A 19,227-nucleotide genomic window follows, 5' to 3' on the forward strand; every position below is an offset into this window, starting at 1 on the left:
TATGCTGTCGTATGTTGGACCTGCTTTATTTGCGTGTTTCCAGGCCCTTTCAGAAAACTTTGTAACTTTGCCTCCCTCCCTTTTAATTCAGCGTGAACCTCGACCTCGCATTAGACGCAATTAAGGCTATTCAACAAAGTCATTTCAGACCAAATACTCCGTGCCAAGCATTTGAAACAGACACGAAATGTTTATGTATTTATTTATTTATTTTAAATAAAGAGCTTTACTTGACACGTCCCAAATAAATCTGTTCTATTTTAGCGCTATTTAATTCATTTTCAGGGAGGGGGTTTCAGCGCTCTTTCTTTCAAAGGAAAAACAACGAGAATAAAAACACTAACATTTCCCCCCTCTCCACTTTTCAATCGTGTTCTTGTTGTTATCGTGTCACTTTCACACGGTTGCCATACACGAGAGGACAAAGTTCCCGTACAAGTTTACAACAAAGCAAGAAATACACATACATAATGTTTATTTTTTTTTCAAAGAAAATGGGTTAAAGGAAAAAACGTAAACTAGGCTGCCTTGTGAAAATACTTAAACGTGTGGAGGACCAGCCTATTGCCAGTAATTGCACTTGGTCTTGATCTCTAAACAGCCTTGATAGTCTGTTGATCCGGGTGCTAATGAACACAAATACCTGGCTTTGTAGCACTCAGATCGGAGCACTGGGAGCCTCTGCAGCTCACAGGCCTCCAATCTGTTGTGTTGCAGTGGTTGGAAAAACAGAGCAGACAGAAGGCATGAAAAATATCATGTTCTTCCTTAACATTCAAATCGTGCAGGCCCACAACTTTTGAATGCGACACGGGGGGAGTGCGTTCCCCCCTTTTTTGACGCTCGGGTAAAACATTCTCTTTTGTAGCTGAGTACAGTAGGCTGTAGGCCCACGGCTATTATGCAGCAGCTGCTTTATCGTTTTATTATTGTTATTAATAATTTTTATATTATTATGTTATTGTTCTCGCGGACACCGGCTGCACATTAAAGACCACGATATTAGAAACTTTTCACCTAACACGACTATGTGAGCGCTTTAATGCAAAGTGGCATTGATCTCTAACTATGCACTAACTAGCTATGCATTAGTTCTGGTGTGTTGACATAATACTTTTGCGTCAACATTAAAGTGTTAATGAGTGTTTTTTTGTTTTTGTTTTTTTTTAAGGAAAAAATGGTTTTACTTTCTGTTCCTCTGATTTTTTGATTTTTTTTTATTATTTTGCTGAAAATGTGCAACTTTTAATTTGAGATCAACGTCTATTGTATTTATTTATTTTTTATTAAAAATATTAAACAGTCTATTCTAAGCTTTATTTTTCATTTAATTTAATTGAACTTCTTTCTTAACCAGTGAATGACTCCATGGAGACACTCGAGCCTTAACGCCACATCTCCTTTTATCGAACGGAACGGATTTGATATGCGACTTGGCCTCTTGTTATCTTAAAAAACTAAAAAAAAAAATCAATACAGCCAATCTAGCTGAGAATAAAGACGCAAAGTGACAATATAATTACTTTTGGCGTTACTCACGATGAAGTTATGCTTGAGTATGTGTGTGTTTGTGTGTGTCCGTGCGCGCTACAGAAGGCTGATTGTGTTTGAAATGTTTAACACCTTGCGGCAGTTTTATTGTGGTATTCTTAGGGGTCCACATGTAGCGTTAAATTGTGTGTGGTTGTTTTTTTTTGGATCAATTAAGACTTCCGGTTGAGTGGGCGTACATTTATTTTCAGGTATGTTTTTTTCAGTACACAGGTGGGAGCAATACATAAGCACGCACGCGCTGTTCTCTTCCTCCCCTGCGCTAAAAAAGGTAATTAAAAAAGAACCGTGTACTTTATCACATATGGTGAAATGAAAGTCAGTGAATTCACGCAGATTATCGATTTTCAACACCGATTTTAATCTTCTGCACTATCAGAAAATATTTATTTATTTTTGTACAGTCTTGCTTTTGTGATTTTGTGTTTGGAAAGATTCGCACAATTTCAGACAGCTTTCCTCTCTCACGGCCTGTCTTTGTCTCTTTCTATGATGTACTAATCGCAAGATATCCTATTGATCTTCGTGTTAAAGGCCTCTTATTAGATGGACTCCCAGTCATGAACTTGGCCTGGCTCAACAGCTTCTGATGTTTTGACAGAAGTAATAAAACCCAACCCATAACACTTTAAAACCAACAATGGTAGCTATGTTGAACTTCTGGCTAAACGTTCAGGGACCCAGTATGTTACTGCTATGCAGCGGTAATATGTGTCAGATAGCACTCCTTCATGTTCACAGATTAGAGCCTGGACATGAAAAAATGATAGGATCATCAAATGCAGAGGAAATCCACCGTAGCAAGATTTTTCTTTCTTTCTTTCTTTCTTTTTTTTTTGGGTGGGGGTGGGGGGGTGGGGGGGAGTTACTTTTATGAAACTGTAAATCTCAGTTTTAGTTGCTTTTATTTTGAAGTGCACCAGTCAGTTAGTGCAGACAACATGCACCCAAACAAATATTGTTAATAACTCTTATTTTGATGGTTTGAGAAGAATTACAGATTTTTATCTGTTCCGAATTCTGACAATTTCCTTTCAGTGCATTTACAGTACCCACAGAGACATTTGTTTATGCTGAATGTCAGTAACGCTGGATAAATTGTGAAATAAAAATACCTGTGAGATCTTTGCTTTATTGCTGCAGACCTTGCATAACTAAAACAGGGAGGGAAACTTGAGATTCTTGTGGTTCCATAGAGCCCATTTGCATTCATGTGTGATGATGTGAATGATCTTTGCAGCACCGATTCAGGCATCACCGTTTGGCTGTCGTCGAAATGTGCAGACTTTGCTACTTCTGCATACTACAGGCTCTTTTTCTTTCTTTTACAGACATATTGTTCACCACCTTGTTATGAGGATGACATGCTTTGCAGTGATTTCTAAAGTGAAGTTTTCAATATAGTTTTTAATTTATTTTATTTTATATGGTTTCGGGGATTTTGATCTGAGCATTTGGACTGATTTTAGGACCATTTGTGTCAATTTCTGAATGATTGAAAAATTGTGTAGCCTGACTAATTGCATCAGTCCACACTTGGCGAGGCCACATTTCCTACATAAGTACTTGATTATAGAAGTTTTGGATTTGGATGTCATTTCCTCATTTTGAGTGTGTACATGTGCAGATTGCAGATTTGTGCATGTCGTGAGGAGGGTTGTTCTGACTGGTTTTCCATGTTTATTTCCTTTTATGATCATTTTTGTCCATATGCATTTAGTAAAATGCTTTTGTATTGACGTGTAACTGTACAACCAGAAAACACTGTATGATGTTCTTTGAAAGGAGTAGCTTTACAACTGACAGTTAAAAAGCCAACAAAGATTTATCTGTGACTCATCTGTGATTTTTGCATGTTTGTAACATATTAATTTGTTGCAGAGGAAGTTGCTCTAGTCAAAGTTAGGACAAGGTCATGGTTATGGTCCATTCAGTGTCTAGTCCTGAGTCTCATGGAGTAACATATGGTCACCATTTGATTCCTATGGTGCAAATAGTTTTTATGTAACCGTTCCCGCAAGTCTGCATTGAGCTTAGAAAGAAAACTTATATGATCTCCCGCACCTGTGCCAGGAATACACACAGGTGATAAGTAAACAAATGATTAACTGATGATTTAAGCTATGATTTACTGCAGCTGTAATGCTTTTAATAGAACAATTTATCGAACTTTAAATATATCAGTTATTATATACAGTATTTTATGGTTTTTTTTTCCTTGGACTGTTTTTGGTTCCTCCTTTTCCCTCCTGAACATAGAGTGAAACAGTGTCTCAGGAGAAATCCTTTTCTTGTTATTCAGTCAGTTAGTCTTATGAATTTGCTGCTGCTGTTTTGGCCAAGTGTTCATTGGAAAACAGAGACTCTAATCTGGTCAAGGGCAACTGCAATAAAATGTAAAAAAAAAAAGTAATAAAGTGGATAATAACACGTGAATCAAATAAATTACATTAAGCCTCCTTCTGTCTTTCAGCAATTATGAGGATGAAATTACTTGTTCGCCCCTTTTGTCATAATTTTTTTTAAAATTTACTTCTATTCTAACATTTCAATGTCACATCCATCATTTGACCAAGTGATCCCCAGCACGTACTACAACACTCCCTATTGCATTACCTTTGAGCTATCTTGATATCACTTCAAATGAAAAGGTTGTGTTGGCTTAATTTTATATATGACCAATAAATACCTTCTTATCTAGTGCATTATTTCAATCTGCACAAAAGAGACAGAAACAAAGACATTGATTTGGTTCGGGTTCTCAGAATGAGAATAAATGGGTTCTGCTTCATTTTAGCAGAATTATTTGTATAGTTTTAGGAGAATAGTAAAGTCCCAGCGACTCCTCGCTGTTGACTGGGTTTCACTGAAGGCTTGCTTTGAAACATTTGACTTGCCTTAGTTCCCTGCTTTCCAGTGACACATACACAAGCATGCACTGAAGCCATGCATACGGTATAATGCAAATGGATCCCGCCTGGTCACACTTACACACACATACACCTCAGTGGTGACAGATTTTTTGTGCATTGGTATGCTTTAACCCCAATCAATCACAAACTAGAAAGGTTGAGTGTAAATGTCATCCAAACAGCAGGAGCCGGCACTGTTGGCTGACTAAATGCGTGCAAGTGTGTGGGAATCAGTGTGTGCACCATTTTGTACAGTTATTGGAGGTCCTGTCACTGTTTGGAGCTTTGACCTTGGCCAAGTCTGGCACAGCGATGGGTGGGCACCTGGACACACGCAGGCACTCTCACACTGAGACCCACACACACGCACACTTATACACACTCACACAAATTTTAGCTCTGTGCATCTTTTTCCGCTTCGTTGCTGACTAAGTCAAATTTTGAGTTGGTATACAAATACCATTGTATTAAGCTCTTGCACATGGCTCCAAATCCCATTCATTTTATTGATACAGTTACCTCACCATATTCAGCTGGCAAAAATGTCTGTTTCTCCACTTGCGCTGTGACCTCATCTGCCATGTTTAGAAAAACAACAGTCTCCAAATCGCTTTGTAGTGGGGAATCTGACATGACTGAGAGGGTTTCAGATATATTGCTGATGTTTTTCTTTTTCCTGTTCTTTTCAGCCCCCTGTTTTTTGACTCTTCTTATGCTTTTTGTTTTCAGCCTGCAGATGCGGGCAGGGATCTTGGTAAAAAAACAAACAAAACTGAGTCATATGTGTTAGCGAAAATGAGGTTAAAAAATACAAAAGGCCTGAAGTAAAGAGCATTATATCTTGACCCGTGGTTGCTTATCAAATTATGTCCAGCCACTGTTGGGTCATGTCTAGAGTTTTCCATTCCAGCTTCTCAGGACTAAAAATACATCACGACTGCTGGAATCATCCCATTGGAAATATCCCATCTTTACTTCAGAGGATTCTGATTAACACTTAATGATTAGCTCTATGAGTGTCTTGTGTGATTGTGTACTACCCACTGCTAAACAGTATGTGTTGTTTGCAAAACAAGGGGGCAAATGTGTCGACTCCCTAATTAGTGCGCGCTAACAGCCCTCATGATTCCCACTTGCACTGTGATATCCCAGGGATTGCTCAACATTGTGACTAGTCTTATCTGGGTCTAATCCTGATTTGTTTGGTATTAACCCTCGCACTTTCTCACTCATTCCCACTCACTTCTGTCCAATTCTACATTTCCTTTCCTTTTATCCATTCATGAACTGACCTTTATGTTGCTTTCACTTTAATTTACTCCATACTCTCTGCAGAGCTGTTTCCAATGTGTGCTATATTATTTCAATATTGCCAGATCTTTAATCGTAATGAGACAACATATGATTGGCTCCTTTTTGTGATCCAAATTAAGGATGTAATGGTAAATTTCCAAAAAAGAAACAGTCACTGTACCTTTTCTGTATATACAAATGCAGTGTACTAGAACATATTTTAAAGCAATATTTTGGTATATTGTGTGATCCATTTGCCATGTATAGATATAGAGTGTACCTATGCACTGCAAATGCATGAAAACTAATACTGCTACTAATATTCAGGATCTTGAAATGAGCTATTGGTGTGACCTACCATCAGCCATCAGTACAATGTAATGACAAGGTGATGCAAAACAAGCATAAAAATGAGCATTTAAATGCGTTTAGTGATCACAAAGAAATGTGACACTTCATTTTCCAGTATTCTTCTTCTCTCTGTCTGAATCGTAGCTCGTCCCTCCATACTCACACATACTCACACAAACACATGCTGTCTATTTCAAGTCCCAGTCCAGCACAGCTGATGATGGCTCATCCTGTTCTGGTATGATAAGCAGACAAACTGCTCTGTCCCCTGGGCTGTTTGCCTGTCTTTGGAAACAAACAGTGATGTGTAGAGGCAGTGTGGCTCTAAACTCCCACTGCTTGCTTCCCCTTTCATAAGACCGCCAGTTCAAAGCCTTGGCTCCATCTCCACTTCTATCTCTCCTGCTCCCTCCCTCCCTCCTCCTCCTCGCTGTCTTTCTCACTGTGGTTCGTCATTACCACAAAGATGGGCAAGCAGTGTCTCATTAAAGGGGATTAGAGACATCTCCATGTCTCGCGGGGGCCGAGCGGGACATTTCTCCTCTCTGGTCAGCCCCCCCACCCTTTTTCTCTCAGAGATCAGGTTCTTTGATTTGGCCAGATAAAGACCTCTTTCATGTCGGTTGGGACGGTTAGCGATTACACTGTCAGGCCCATCGTTTTGGTGCATTTGACAAATTTGTCATGCTGGGTGGGGCGGGTGTGGATTGTATTATGAGAGGGGGGGTTGTACATGGAGATTCACAGTAATTGAGCTGTCATTATCCAGTGACCCTGCCAGGCTCTGGCGCATAGGGCTCACCGATTCTCTATTTGTTTCATACTTTCCTAACTTTCTCTGTGAGTATGATGGATAGAACAAAGAGGAGGGAGAGGAGGAGAGAGTGGAAGCTGGGTAGAAGTTCCCAGATGAATACCTCTGCTTATTTGACCACCTCTCCCGAGCACTCCTGTCCATGAAAATTGGCTCCACTACATCGCTGCTGCAAGTTTCTTTTCTCACCCAGCTCCTCCCTGATGCAACACAATTAGGCCCATATCACCAGCTGCCATTTATTTTCATACAAAATGAAAACTGGTGGCATGTTGATTACTGAATTCCCCAGAGACAAAGGGCCACGATTGGTGTGGTTTAATTTCATTAAGTAGAGTGTGGTGCGCGGGATAAATATATTAGTGCAGTCCCCCCCTACCCCAATTTACTTCAGCCACTCTGTATGTTAAACAAATCCTTTGGTGTTACAGTTGTGAAATTGGAATAAATCTCACGGAATGGTTTGGTGAAAAGCAGGCATCTTTACACGAGGCACCTACGTTTGTTCTCGACTTCTCTGTGTTTTTTGATCCATTTTCTGTTTCTTGCGTGAGCCTTGAAACATGAAATGAAACCCCTCATGGTGGGCTTTCTGAGTGTGGTTGTGCGCTTTTCCCAAAAACACATATAACCATTGTATTTTGGTTATGGCTTGGTCTGCCCTGTGTATTTGAGATGTGGGCTAGAAAGATGCAATGTGGTGTGAGTGAAAAAAAAAATCTTTGCCTGGTGGGATAGTGTGACTATATTAGCGCAGAGATTTTGATGAAGGAAATAAGAGCCGTTCTTGTTAACCTGGAGTCAGATTGGTTGTGAAGCGATGAGTAGGGTGGAATGTGTGCGCTATCGTTTGCGAGTGAGTGCACACTTGTTTGTGTGTGTGCGTAGGTGTTGGAGGGGTCTTGACTAAAACATTTCAAGATGGCCCATTAGCTGGCGTAGGCCCGTCCCCTCCTGACACTAGGATTCCTCTGTGCTGACCCCTCTCCTCCACCTCTCAGCCCCTCTGTCCCAGAGGCCCCCAGCCTCATCCTGCCAAGTGTACGGTTCCAAAGTAACGATGAAGCTGCCTGCGTGTGAAAATATTGAATTGCAAAAACATCCCTGGGTGAGAGGGTGTGTGAATGGAGCTTTCAGCGCCGGGCCCGACCCGGGCTCTGCGCTACTGACTGACGGACAACAAATGGCATTTTGTGCCCAGAGAGAGCAAGGGAGCGAGAGAGAGGGGACAGAGAGGAAAGGGGAAAGAAAGGAGGAGAGGAGACACAGTGAAGAGAGGGGCGGGGGGTCTTGAGATTTTTCAGGCCTCTTCAGTCTGGGGCCCTACATGCAGGTCTGAAATGCCTTATCACATGACCTGTCTGACCCCTGGCCCCTATTCAGCTAAGGCTGTCAGGCTGCTCTCAAACAGGGAGCACAAAACCTCATAGCTTCAATGGCTACTATTCACCCCCTTGTGAAGCCCTTCTCCAAAGGTAATAGGTAAAAGTAATGTCAGTGACCTTCACTTTCCGTCGCTCTACAAGAGGGCAAAACTCTTAAGATTCCCAGATAATGTCAGAGGTAGGGTGGCCGTTTTGGCTCCTTATCCACTGCCTCTACTTAGCTGCCATGAGAAGAAGCGAGAGAGCAAGCTGACTTGCCTCTTTTGAGACAAAGTGTTGTTTTGGTTAAGGATATTAATTCACATCTTGAAAGTGATGTTAGCTGAGTTGGAATATGATAGCGTTTACAAACAATGTGATGCCATTTTTGTTTTGTTTTTTGTTGCCATGCGCTGGGAATATACTTGTGCCTGTGTGTTATCTAAGCGTGTGTGGGACATTAGTGAATTTCTGATGTCTCAGAGGAGCGACTGGGTCACGGTATGACCGTAACCTCCTGTCTCGCTTTGCAACCCACACACTGGCATCTCTCCCTCTGTCTCTCTCCTGACCGGTCCTAAGATTCTTTCTTTTCTTCTCTTTTCCTATTTCTCCCCTCCTTCTTTGGAACACTGGAGTTTCTCTCTCTCTCCGGTCCCCTTTGAAAAGATGCGGCGTCTTTGTCCGGCCTGATAAAGGATGCCATAGTTCCCCTTTTCCCCTTCTTTGTGGCCCGGGGCTGGCGGCTCCTGTAGAAGTGCAAATGGTATCCTCTCGGAGGGGCTATCCCCGCGGGCCCTCAAGGGCCTTCTCTCTCCTCCAGGCTTGGCTAATTACCACCGTGCCCCCACCTCCCCCTCCTTAGCTCCCTGGTCCCTGGAACCATGGACGGCACATTCCCACAAACAGCACCTGGCCTTCTTTTCTCCTGGTCTGCTTTGATGGCTGACACCCCAGACTACCCCCCTCCCTCCTTCCTCATCCTCTTCTCCTCTCCGCCCCACTACCTCATCTATCTCTCTCTCCCTTCTTTTAACTTCTTCTTCTCTCACTCACTCTCTCTCTCTCTCTCTCTCTCTCTCTCTCTCTCTCTCTTTCTCTCTCTCTCTCAGTTACTCTCATTAATAGAGGTTTTAAATTGCTTTCTGACCCCGGCAAACTGCTCTTGCTGAAAAGGGAGATGTTGAAGAGGATGTCAGGAAGAAGTGAAATAGATGAGAAGGGGCAGGAGAAAGTTATCTATAGTCCATTATATGTTTTGTGAGATGGGTATGTGTACTACTATACACTAATATTATTATATTAAAACATACTCAAGAAAGACTGGTGGAAAACTAGTGGCTTACTTAGATCACAGTGAATCATGATCATGATTCGCTGTGATGAGAACTTGTACTTGTACATAAAAAACTGTACTAATAATGCTCTTATTGAAGTGAAGGGTTTTTTTTGCTCAGAAGAAGAGGTTTAAGATTGATATTTCATTTGGAGGTTCACGGTTTATAAAACTTCATCAGAAGCGGATGCAGGTTAAGTGGATTTCAGTGCAACAGCAATGCACGCATGCACACTAACTCGCTCACAGCTGTCCGCACACACAAGCACCAATATCTAATTTAGTTGCATATTTGTGCCCCTATAGCCATAGGCCTAATCAATGACCAATCTCAATGGATTCGACCAATTCATAGCTGGCCTTTGTGCAGTCAAGTGATCCCAGTAAGAGCGTTTGGACAGCTTTCTGAGGAAAACAAATAGCTCTATTACAAGCATGCGTCTGTGTGATGCTCAGTATCCCAAAGGCAAAGTGCTCGGCCTATATTAGCTGCATATTCTCCATGCTGGAAAAGGTTCACCTATAGACACAGTCCAGAGATAAGAGCGCTGTCATTTAGAGTTGAATAACCTGATTCTGAATTGTTGAATATCACACAATCACATGTGACTCTAAAGGAAGGAGATCAAAATACTTACGGCACTTTTTTTACTCTTTCCAGTAAAGAAATACACGTGCTCACACACTCACACGTACACACACTTAACCCTCCATTCAACAAAGAAAAGACACACACAGAAGCTAGGGGTGGTGCTGCGAGCTGCACACACCCAGACCAGTTACACTTGTGTGGCAGAATTTGGTTTTGGTTTGTAAAACTGGGCTTAGCTTGCAAACTTTAATGCTACATGGGTTTGAGTTTGATGTAAGGCCCCATGCTAGCTTAAGAAATACTTCAGCTGGCTTCTGATGGTTGTAAACTGAGCTAAGATGGGAAAAAAATATTGCTCAATCATTTATTTGGTTCACATAAAAGTGAACAGAGATTGGAATTGAGAATTTTTGATTCCTTCTTTGTCACATGAACAGCTATTATAGTTATAGAGTTTTACGACTCATGAGAGATTTAGTGCTACTTTCTTTTGCTGGCAATTACATCTGCTCTAAAACATCACCAGCTTTCTAGTCTGGCCCTTCTAAGCAACTTACTGTTGCTGCCCTTCCCTAAAGAGTTCACACATCATCACCTACAGGACTCAAGTGATGCCACGAACTGGGCTGCCTCTTCCGGGTCTGTCGTAACCAAATAAGCAGTCATTGGGACGTTGGGTGATGGATGGTGGATAATCCTTGCATTTAAAGGAAATTCTACAGTTGGATTCACTTTAAGTTTGTAATCTTTGATGCATGCCAGAATTTTTTTTTGTTTAATAGGGTGTGCATGTATTGTAACTGATGTAGAAGAGCATTAATCTTGGGACACAAAAGGTTTTATTAGGGCTTTGGTACTAGCGATAGTCTGTGTTGACACTGATTGACAAAACGGTGGCCTCAAAATTTTAATCAGGCAGACTATCTTTAAAGTCTGAAATGACATAATTAGAATTTCTAAGTTTGGTTTAAGGAGAGGCTTCCCAAGCCTTATGTCTCCCTCAATTTCCGCCTCTCTCCTCATCAAGTCTAGCCACATCCTCTTTTTCGAAAACAGAAAAGGAAAGAGGAAGATCCGGTTTCTGAATTGTGTTTTATGAGTGGTTGAAACGGCCACTTCTGCGGTTTTTGTCTGTCCACGCTGACCGTTCGACTCAGCGTTCTTGAGGTTTCCAGACATGCCAATTAAGCAGTTTTAATTAGGAAGATGTTGTTCCAAACAAATGTTTGCACTCAAGGACCTGCATGTTGGTTAAGTTTGGGGGTGGATTCCACGGGTTGTTACTGTTATTTCTGTGCTGTTTCAATTGGCTTTGCAAATCAGTTTCTCTTCATTTTCCTGAATGCAGTAAAAGTTCACTTCGATGACCGCAGGCACACATGCGCATAACTGACAGAGGTATCTTGTTTTTCAACAGCACCGAAGAGCAGTAAGTGCTTAAGAATGGTTAAGCAATGACAAAGCAAACAAAAGAGGCAGGTGGGTGAGGCTTCTACTGGCCTCTTGCCAGCCTTAGCTTCATTTGAATATTTATATACTGCAGCGTTTTGTTTTTAATGACGTAAAAAATTCAAATTTTTCTCTAAAGACTGGGACACGAAGTTAAATCTCTATTATTTCACACATTTCTGATAGATAACCCATTTTTGTTAGTCTTTAGAAAGAAAGGAAAATATGATCAATCAATGAGGTGAACACATTAATGGCAGCATTCAGATCCACATGTTTGCACCATTTTCTTTGATATAAGGTAACATTTTAAATTGACGTAGGTGTCATGGTTTCCATCCCTTCTTTTAACAGCTTAGAATTCATTAGCTGGACAGTTTTTTCGGGGCATGACCCACCTCACAGAAGGGATTTTTGGCGTTGTTCTTGTTTTATTTGTTGTTGCTTTTAAAGAATTGTAGGTAACTTTGATGCCAAGTTCCTCCACAGCAAAAGGCAAGGACCCGACCCAGCACATCTGAGAGTACTTTGGTGAAATAACAGCAAATGTTTGTCTTGTATTGTATGGCACGCTGCTGGAGGAGCACTAAAGCCCCTTCTTCCAGCGCCTAAAGCACCTCTTAATAAAATAGTCAAGAATAACTCCTTCACCTTAATCTTCCCCTCAGATTACTGCACTCAGGGCGGGAAATTAGCAGCAGGCCCACACGCTTCCCTTTTCCTTTGACACTGTTACATCTTTATTTGCAAGTGCCTCACTCTCTTACTACTGCTTTCTTTCCCTGTCCAATGTACCACTGCTTAGTTGTTTTTCTCATGTCTCTCCTTCTCTCTGCGAGGTAAGATAGGTGAACTCTCCATGGCAGCAAGAATGGCATTTTATTGGGTCAGAATTAGAAGCAACATGAGGCTAATAGGTGGCTACTTCTTCCACGGTCTGGTCCTCATCAGTGGAGAAAATGGGCCTAAACAACTAAACGTGGCTGCTGACAATTGATAGGAGCCCTTTTAAGTGGATCTACTTAGCTGAGGGGGCTTGGAGGATATGTGTGTGGCTAAATGCTCATGCATGTACAATATGTGGACATTTGCTATTTCATGTTAATTAGATGCTAGCAGTTGCAAACACACACCAGCACAACCCTTTGGGGAGCTGGGAGTTTGTGTGTGTGTATTTGTAAGTCCTTTGTGTCCGGGAGTGTAACCTACACCTTTAGAACTGCAGCGGCAGTAACTTTGAGCGTAGTTTGTCCTGCCGTCTGATCTTTGTAACCAGAACTCTCCTTTACAGCTTCCTGTCCGCTTTGCCCACCTTTTTTTGCCCGCCTGCCATCTGGGTCTACCCCGAGACACACGCGTGCACATGCACAGGACAGTGGTCGTCATCCTCTTAACCGTGTCTTTCACTTTTAGCCGAACCTTTGAAACCAATAGCACAACGACGAGATGCAATCAGTGGAATCCATCTATAATCTCCACTTTTTTCCCTCCTTGTTTTTTTTCCTTTTTGCTGAAAGTTTTAGAAAATTTAAACAAGTGGTTTCTCGTTTGTAAGATTTTGGTAATTTTTGAGCATTTAAAAAATGTTACAAAATATACAAAATAAGTGATTCCAAGAGTTAATGTGGGGGTTTGAACTTACATAAAATTACAGGGAGCAGTTGCACAGTTTTTCTACAGCTTTCCCATCTGTAATATCGGAGGCAAAGAATTTTAATTTCAAAGTCTCTTTTAAATTGTTGAAATGTTTGCAGGTCATTTCCACAGCAGAGAGGCTCATTAAACTTTGAACATCCAAACTACACCTTTTAAAGTCTTAACTCTGACAAATTGAATTCTATTGTTTGAACCCTTTCTGGGTCAAAGTTTAGACTGCAACATATTTGAGTCTTTTTCTGTTTATTTTCAGAAGCACAGCACCCTGCATCAAAAACTACTGTCATCATTACTGGCTGAAAGTAAAGCAGCAGTGGTGTGACTTAAACTTTAATCCTCCATTAAACTAACATCAAAGCCTTCTAGTACTCCAGTGGGGTATCTAAATTACGTACCTGTGTAGATAACGTTTCCGAGCAGGGGGCACTGCGGGTTTTTAGTATCAGAGGTTCTGGTTGACACTTTGATCACTTCCTCCGCTCTTCATACCTTCATTGTGTTCAAGATCACATCACACACGGACACACACAGCAGGTCTGAGAGGCAGTGTCAGGTGTAGCGGGAGAACAATGCAAGGATGCGTAGAGGGAAGCCAACATGGTATCTCTTCTCCTTTTTCAGTACCTACAATTACAAAATCCGTGAGTCCTGTTTCTTAGCCATCTGAAAACAAAACAAAACAACAAATTAAAAAAAATAAAAAATATGGGCTTGAGCAATTGAAATGTTTATTGCACATTAGTTTTTCCAAGTATTTTGACCAAATAATAATTAAAGATAATTTACAAGTATGTCTTTGGGCAAATACTTTTAATGTTAGTTATTTTTCTGCTCAGTTTGTGGGTGTAGCTTAATTGATTAGCATTCCTGACCAGAAGAAATACCCAGAAAAAATGTCTATGCCTTTTTTTGTAATTAAAATATATTTTTTAAATTGTTGTAATTTTTCAGACTTTATAAATATAGGGGTAAAATCCAAAATGATCATGCTTAGAATAGTTGTGATTTACCTACAGAGCCTACACACTCAGTTAAAAGTTATCAGTGTTTTTGTGTGTTTGAATGCTTCATTTATAAAAAGGATTTCATAAAGCGAAGGCTGCACAGAGGGTAGGAAATACCTGTGGAAATGAGTAAATATATATTGTTTCCATGGGTTGTTCATAAAACAACAAGGGTGGAAAAAAAAAAAAAGTATTTATTTCCTGTGCCGCAGGTGCCCACTCACAGCTTATTGGTTTTTTTTTGGATGACTCCTTTACTTTAAGGAGAGCAATTTATGTCTCTCTCTAGTTTCTCTCCAGAGGCAAGGGCTGAAGTGGCTCGCTTATTTTACCAGGGTCTCGTGGTCATGACTTGTGGTGACATATTAATTGAGCAGTTCCTCTAAAGAAAAGAAAGGCCAGTGTCTCGATTGGTCCAATGGTGTTTGTAGAGCTTTAAAAATTGGTTTTGTTTGGCTAGAAAGCTCTTCTGTGTTTATTTACACGTCAGAATGCTTCAAACGGCTGCTGGCTCACTCTCCTCTTTCTGTGTGTTTGTTTGTCTGCGTGTGCATGCCTGGTCAAATATATGCTGCATTTTCTCAGTTGCCTACATGCCAGTTGTATAGACCCTGTGTGAAAGGTAAAATTATCGAGCACAGAGAGAGCAAGAGACAGAAGAGAAGAGGCGATGGAGACAGTTCCCCTGGCTTACCTGGCTCTTGAGTTTCCTTGTAGCTAGTCGTCCTTACGGTCCTACTCATTTATTATTGACCGCATTCATTCACACCATCCTCTAGATTGCAGTGCAGCTTCTACAGACAGTCTGGTCAGAGTCTGTTGCCAAAGAAAATAGCTTCCTGGATTATTTTGCACTCACAAATATCTCTGTAAAAGAACAGCAAGTAAATTCAGATTTAACAGTTACCTCTTAGTTTTTATAGCAAAGGCCATGTTCTGCAGGGAAAAATGAAAAACTGATACTTATCTGGCAACGTCTGACATTCTTTTTCTTTGTGCTCAGACTTCGTAACTTGCAAATGGAGGCTTTTTGCTGGACAGTTAGGAAGGGGGTGGGTGGCGGGGCAGTTGCACTGGCCAAGACAGCATGGACTTAGTGAGTCTCTTTAATGATCAAGTCCAATATTCCTTGAGTTCTACCTCTGACACTACATGTGTGGCTTTGTAAGGAGAAAAGTACATTTTGCTTTCCCAGCTTCTCTCTAAGGAGTGATCTAATCAGATTGCTGTCATGTGTGTGTGTTCATTCTTATGAGCTCATCATTGTGGCAAAGGTGACCACTGCAGAGTATAAACTGTCATCAGGATAATTTACAGATTTGTAAGACGTTTCCTCTGTCAGAAATACATTTAGCACACTCACAGAGACTCAAGCACATGTGCACGCACATGCACAAACACGATAAATGGCTTGTTTCTTTCCTGAAAGTGCTGAAAGGGAAAGGAGCTCAGCTGTTCACCTAAGCCAGTGAGTGACGGAGAGCGTCTGATCCAGAGCCTCGGTTTGAACACAGTTACCAAGACAACAATTGTTTTAGCTGGCATTTCTGCGGAGAGGAACATTGAAATAACAACATGAAACCACAACAGATTAGCCAGTTGGAAAGCTGAAAAAAATGACACATTTGTTCTGTATTTGTTCTGGAGAGCATACCTGTTTCAGGAAAAAAAACAAAACATAATCTTCCATAATCTTCCTTCTTTTAGTTTTGTTTTCCATCAACTGTGATTGGATTTTTTAAAGTGTAATTAGAGACTAAGTTTGTGCACCGTAGAATAAACATTTTGTAGAATGCACCGTAGGATAGGTTGTACGGGCGTTTGAGTTGACTTAAAAGCTCTTGCAGTCTTTCTGCCTAACTGGAGTATCAATAATGAGATTTATCTTTATTCTCCCGCAGCCTTGATTCAATTATCTCCATCTCTCTTCTGCTTTCTCTTCCTCTGGCTCCCTCCCTTTTTGCCCCTTCACTGGGGATCCATTTCCAATTGAGGGCCGGTCATGCTTTGTGTTTCTCTTTGTCATGACAGGGTTCCTTAACGAGTGGAGGCTCCCTTCCACTGTGGCTTAATCAGATCTGGAATAGAGCGAGGGAGGGAGGAAAAGATGAGGAGTATAGAGGTGGGGGTAACCAGGTAAACGTGGGGTCACAAATAGTTTACCTCCAGATCCTCATTGTCTCCATTTCCCCTTTTTAGGAAAATTAAATTTGTGTGGTCCCCCCTCCTCCTCCTCCTTGTAATGTGTGTTTTGTGTCCAATCTGAGATCTTTGAAGTTTGAAGGGTCCCTTGCCCCGCCACATGCCAAACCCCAGGAAACCCCCCGACTCCAATACCCTATGCCCCTTATCTTCCCCCTCTGCACCTACTTCCAGACATACCTCATTACCTGAGGCCGTATTGAGTGGCGACTAATCAAATTGACTCTACTGGTTTTCTGCCATCACAGGAAGTGCTGGTCAGCAAGGGATCATTGGTTCAGTGCTAGGCTACAGAGAAAATGTTATGAAGTGGAAGCAAATTAATTAAAGAGACCTTTAATTTGTTCTAATAGGTATATTCTCAGTCACCTCTTTCCCCCCTTTTTCTTTTGTACAAAAATAGTTGAAAAAAAGATGTTCACGACAGAAATTTTATATCGATAGAAAAGGGATCAGATTAGTTAGTAATGGAAACAGATTGTACTGTGTATGAGCAGTGAGCCTTGTTACTTGGAGCCTCTCTCGCTATTACCTGCAGCTGTTTAAAAAATACCACAGAACAAGTAAACTTCATTAAAGAAGAAGAAGAAGAAAAAGAAAAAAACAAAGCCCCATTTTAACATGAAAGCAAAAAAAAAAAGTGAAAGTGAGGGAGAATTCAGAGAGACAGAGTTGAGTCTGTTTACAGTTGGCAGCTCTGGAGTGTGAACATCTTGAGGTGAGCCTCTGGCTAACTTCAGAGAAGCTGTGAATGAAGTCTTTCTTATGGCCTGTGCTATGCAAATGTATTCATGCGTACATACATAGGGTAAGCGAACACGTGCACAAAGCGCCTCCTCCGGCAAAAAACCACAAACATTTACACACTCACTTCACTTGTTGGTGCACATGAGGGAGGAGATAGGGCAGTGCCGCTGCAGAAGCAGCTAAAGGCATTAGTTGGCAGCTTTGCATGGGCTATAACCAGGTATGAGGAGTGGTGTCTTTCGAGGGTTACTAACCGTTTTTATTACTGGATGGGAATAAATTGGTCAAAGAAAATAGATGTCCCCATGATCTTGCCAGTACATGCCTTAGTATTTCCTAGACATTTTATGGAAAAATGCATGCCTAATCACTAATGAGTTACCATTTGCTGCTCTCTCAGATGTTGTTACGTAAACATTTTATCTCTCTCAATGACACGGGAGGCTTGCAATGAGCTGCTGACAAAGGAAAAGCAGAGAGAATTTCAGCTCTGCAGGACACATGGATGATGATGGGCTTTGGTTTTTGTTGGAGTCAGACCACGGGAGACTTTTCTAACCAGAGTACCAATGTAACGTCGTGTGATCACACAGTGGTGCCCAGCGCACAATATTTTTAGCAGAATAATCCAGCTTGTTTTATTCTTTGTGTGACAGCTGTCATCAGCCTGTTCTACAATAGCTGTATCATACAAATTGGCATATTTATGATCTGTGTTGCGATGGCTTTAAAATCCACGAATTGTTCCGTTCCACAGCTGAGTCGTAAAAGTTGGCCCATGTGGAAAATTTCAGGCAGGAACACAATAACTTTTACAGCGTATTGTTGAGCAGGCCATATATATATATTTACAAATATTCAGTTTTGTCTGTTTGTTTTTTTTTGCACACACAATTCAATTAAATGTATTTGTTTAAAAAAAACATTATTCTTTTTTCTTGTGGTTGGGTAAATGGTGTTTGTGACAGCTAATTTGACCTCTCATGACTGTAAAGCTTTGAGTGACACAGAAAAAGGAAATTATGATCAAGGCCTCCAATGGGCAGTAGAAAGACATATCTTTGGTAAGCGTCTTCTGGATTTGGCTTTGGGTTGACCTCTCACCCAAATTAAACTTTGACAGTTCCCTGCCTCTCCTCTCTTCCCTCAGCCTCTCTTCACTGCCCACTGCTAGGCACTTTTGTTTTCACATGGCCGACTTCTCAGGGAACACGCTCATATTTGTGGCTTTTGGGGTTGGCAGCAGAGTGTGCTGTGCCTATAAAGTTTTTTTCACTCAAACTTACCCCAGTACCCAAATTGAACTGTTCAGTCATTTCCTGCCATCCCCACTCAACCACCTCCCAGTCCCAGAGTTGCCAATAATTCAAATTTCACTGTTGAGTCCGCCTGGGTAAAACATCATGTCCTGTGGTATGGCGTTTACACTGTGCAGTAGTCGTCCTCTATGAACTTATAAAAAACAAGTCCCTCCAAAAACACAATCACTAAAAACCTCTTCAATCCAGATAAAAAAAAAAAATCTTGACAGATGGCTTATGGAGCCTCCAACAACTTTTGGCTTCAGAGGAATACATTTGTTTAAATGACCTACAAAGCAAAAGCAAACATTTTGGTCTTATTGAGTACCCACAAAACCGTTAGTATGAGCACATGGTTAGGGGAACCCTCCAAGAGTAGGCCAGGCTCATCCAAAGCGTATCGCTTAATGTGAGAGAGAGAAGGAGAAGTGCAGAAAGAAAGGGAGAGAGCAAGATGGTTATCTGAAGTGAGGTCAGAAATGAAACATGTCATAGCAAATTAGACCCATGTTGTTTGAATTACTTTGGCCTGCTTCTTAAAGAACAGTCTGCCCATGGAAAGGGAGGGGGAAAAAGTGGACAGAAAATGTGTATCGAGTAGGAAAAGCAAGACACAGACGGAGGGAGAAAGCGGGAAAAGGGAAGATATGGGAAG

General features: G+C 41.2%; 1 protein-coding gene across 6 annotated transcripts in view; it reads left to right on the plus strand.

Annotated features, from left to right (window-relative positions):
* Window positions 1-19,227, plus strand: part of prdm16 (PR domain containing 16) — a 170,817-nt gene that overhangs the window by 1,509 nt on the left and 150,081 nt on the right. The window lies entirely within an intron of this gene.

This window comes from Pundamilia nyererei, unplaced genomic scaffold, assembly GCF_000239375.1.
Source record: "Pundamilia nyererei isolate P.nyererei 1_Seehausen unplaced genomic scaffold, PunNye1.0 scaffold00049, whole genome shotgun sequence".
NCBI classification, from domain to species: domain Eukaryota; kingdom Metazoa; phylum Chordata; class Actinopteri; order Cichliformes; family Cichlidae; genus Pundamilia; species Pundamilia nyererei.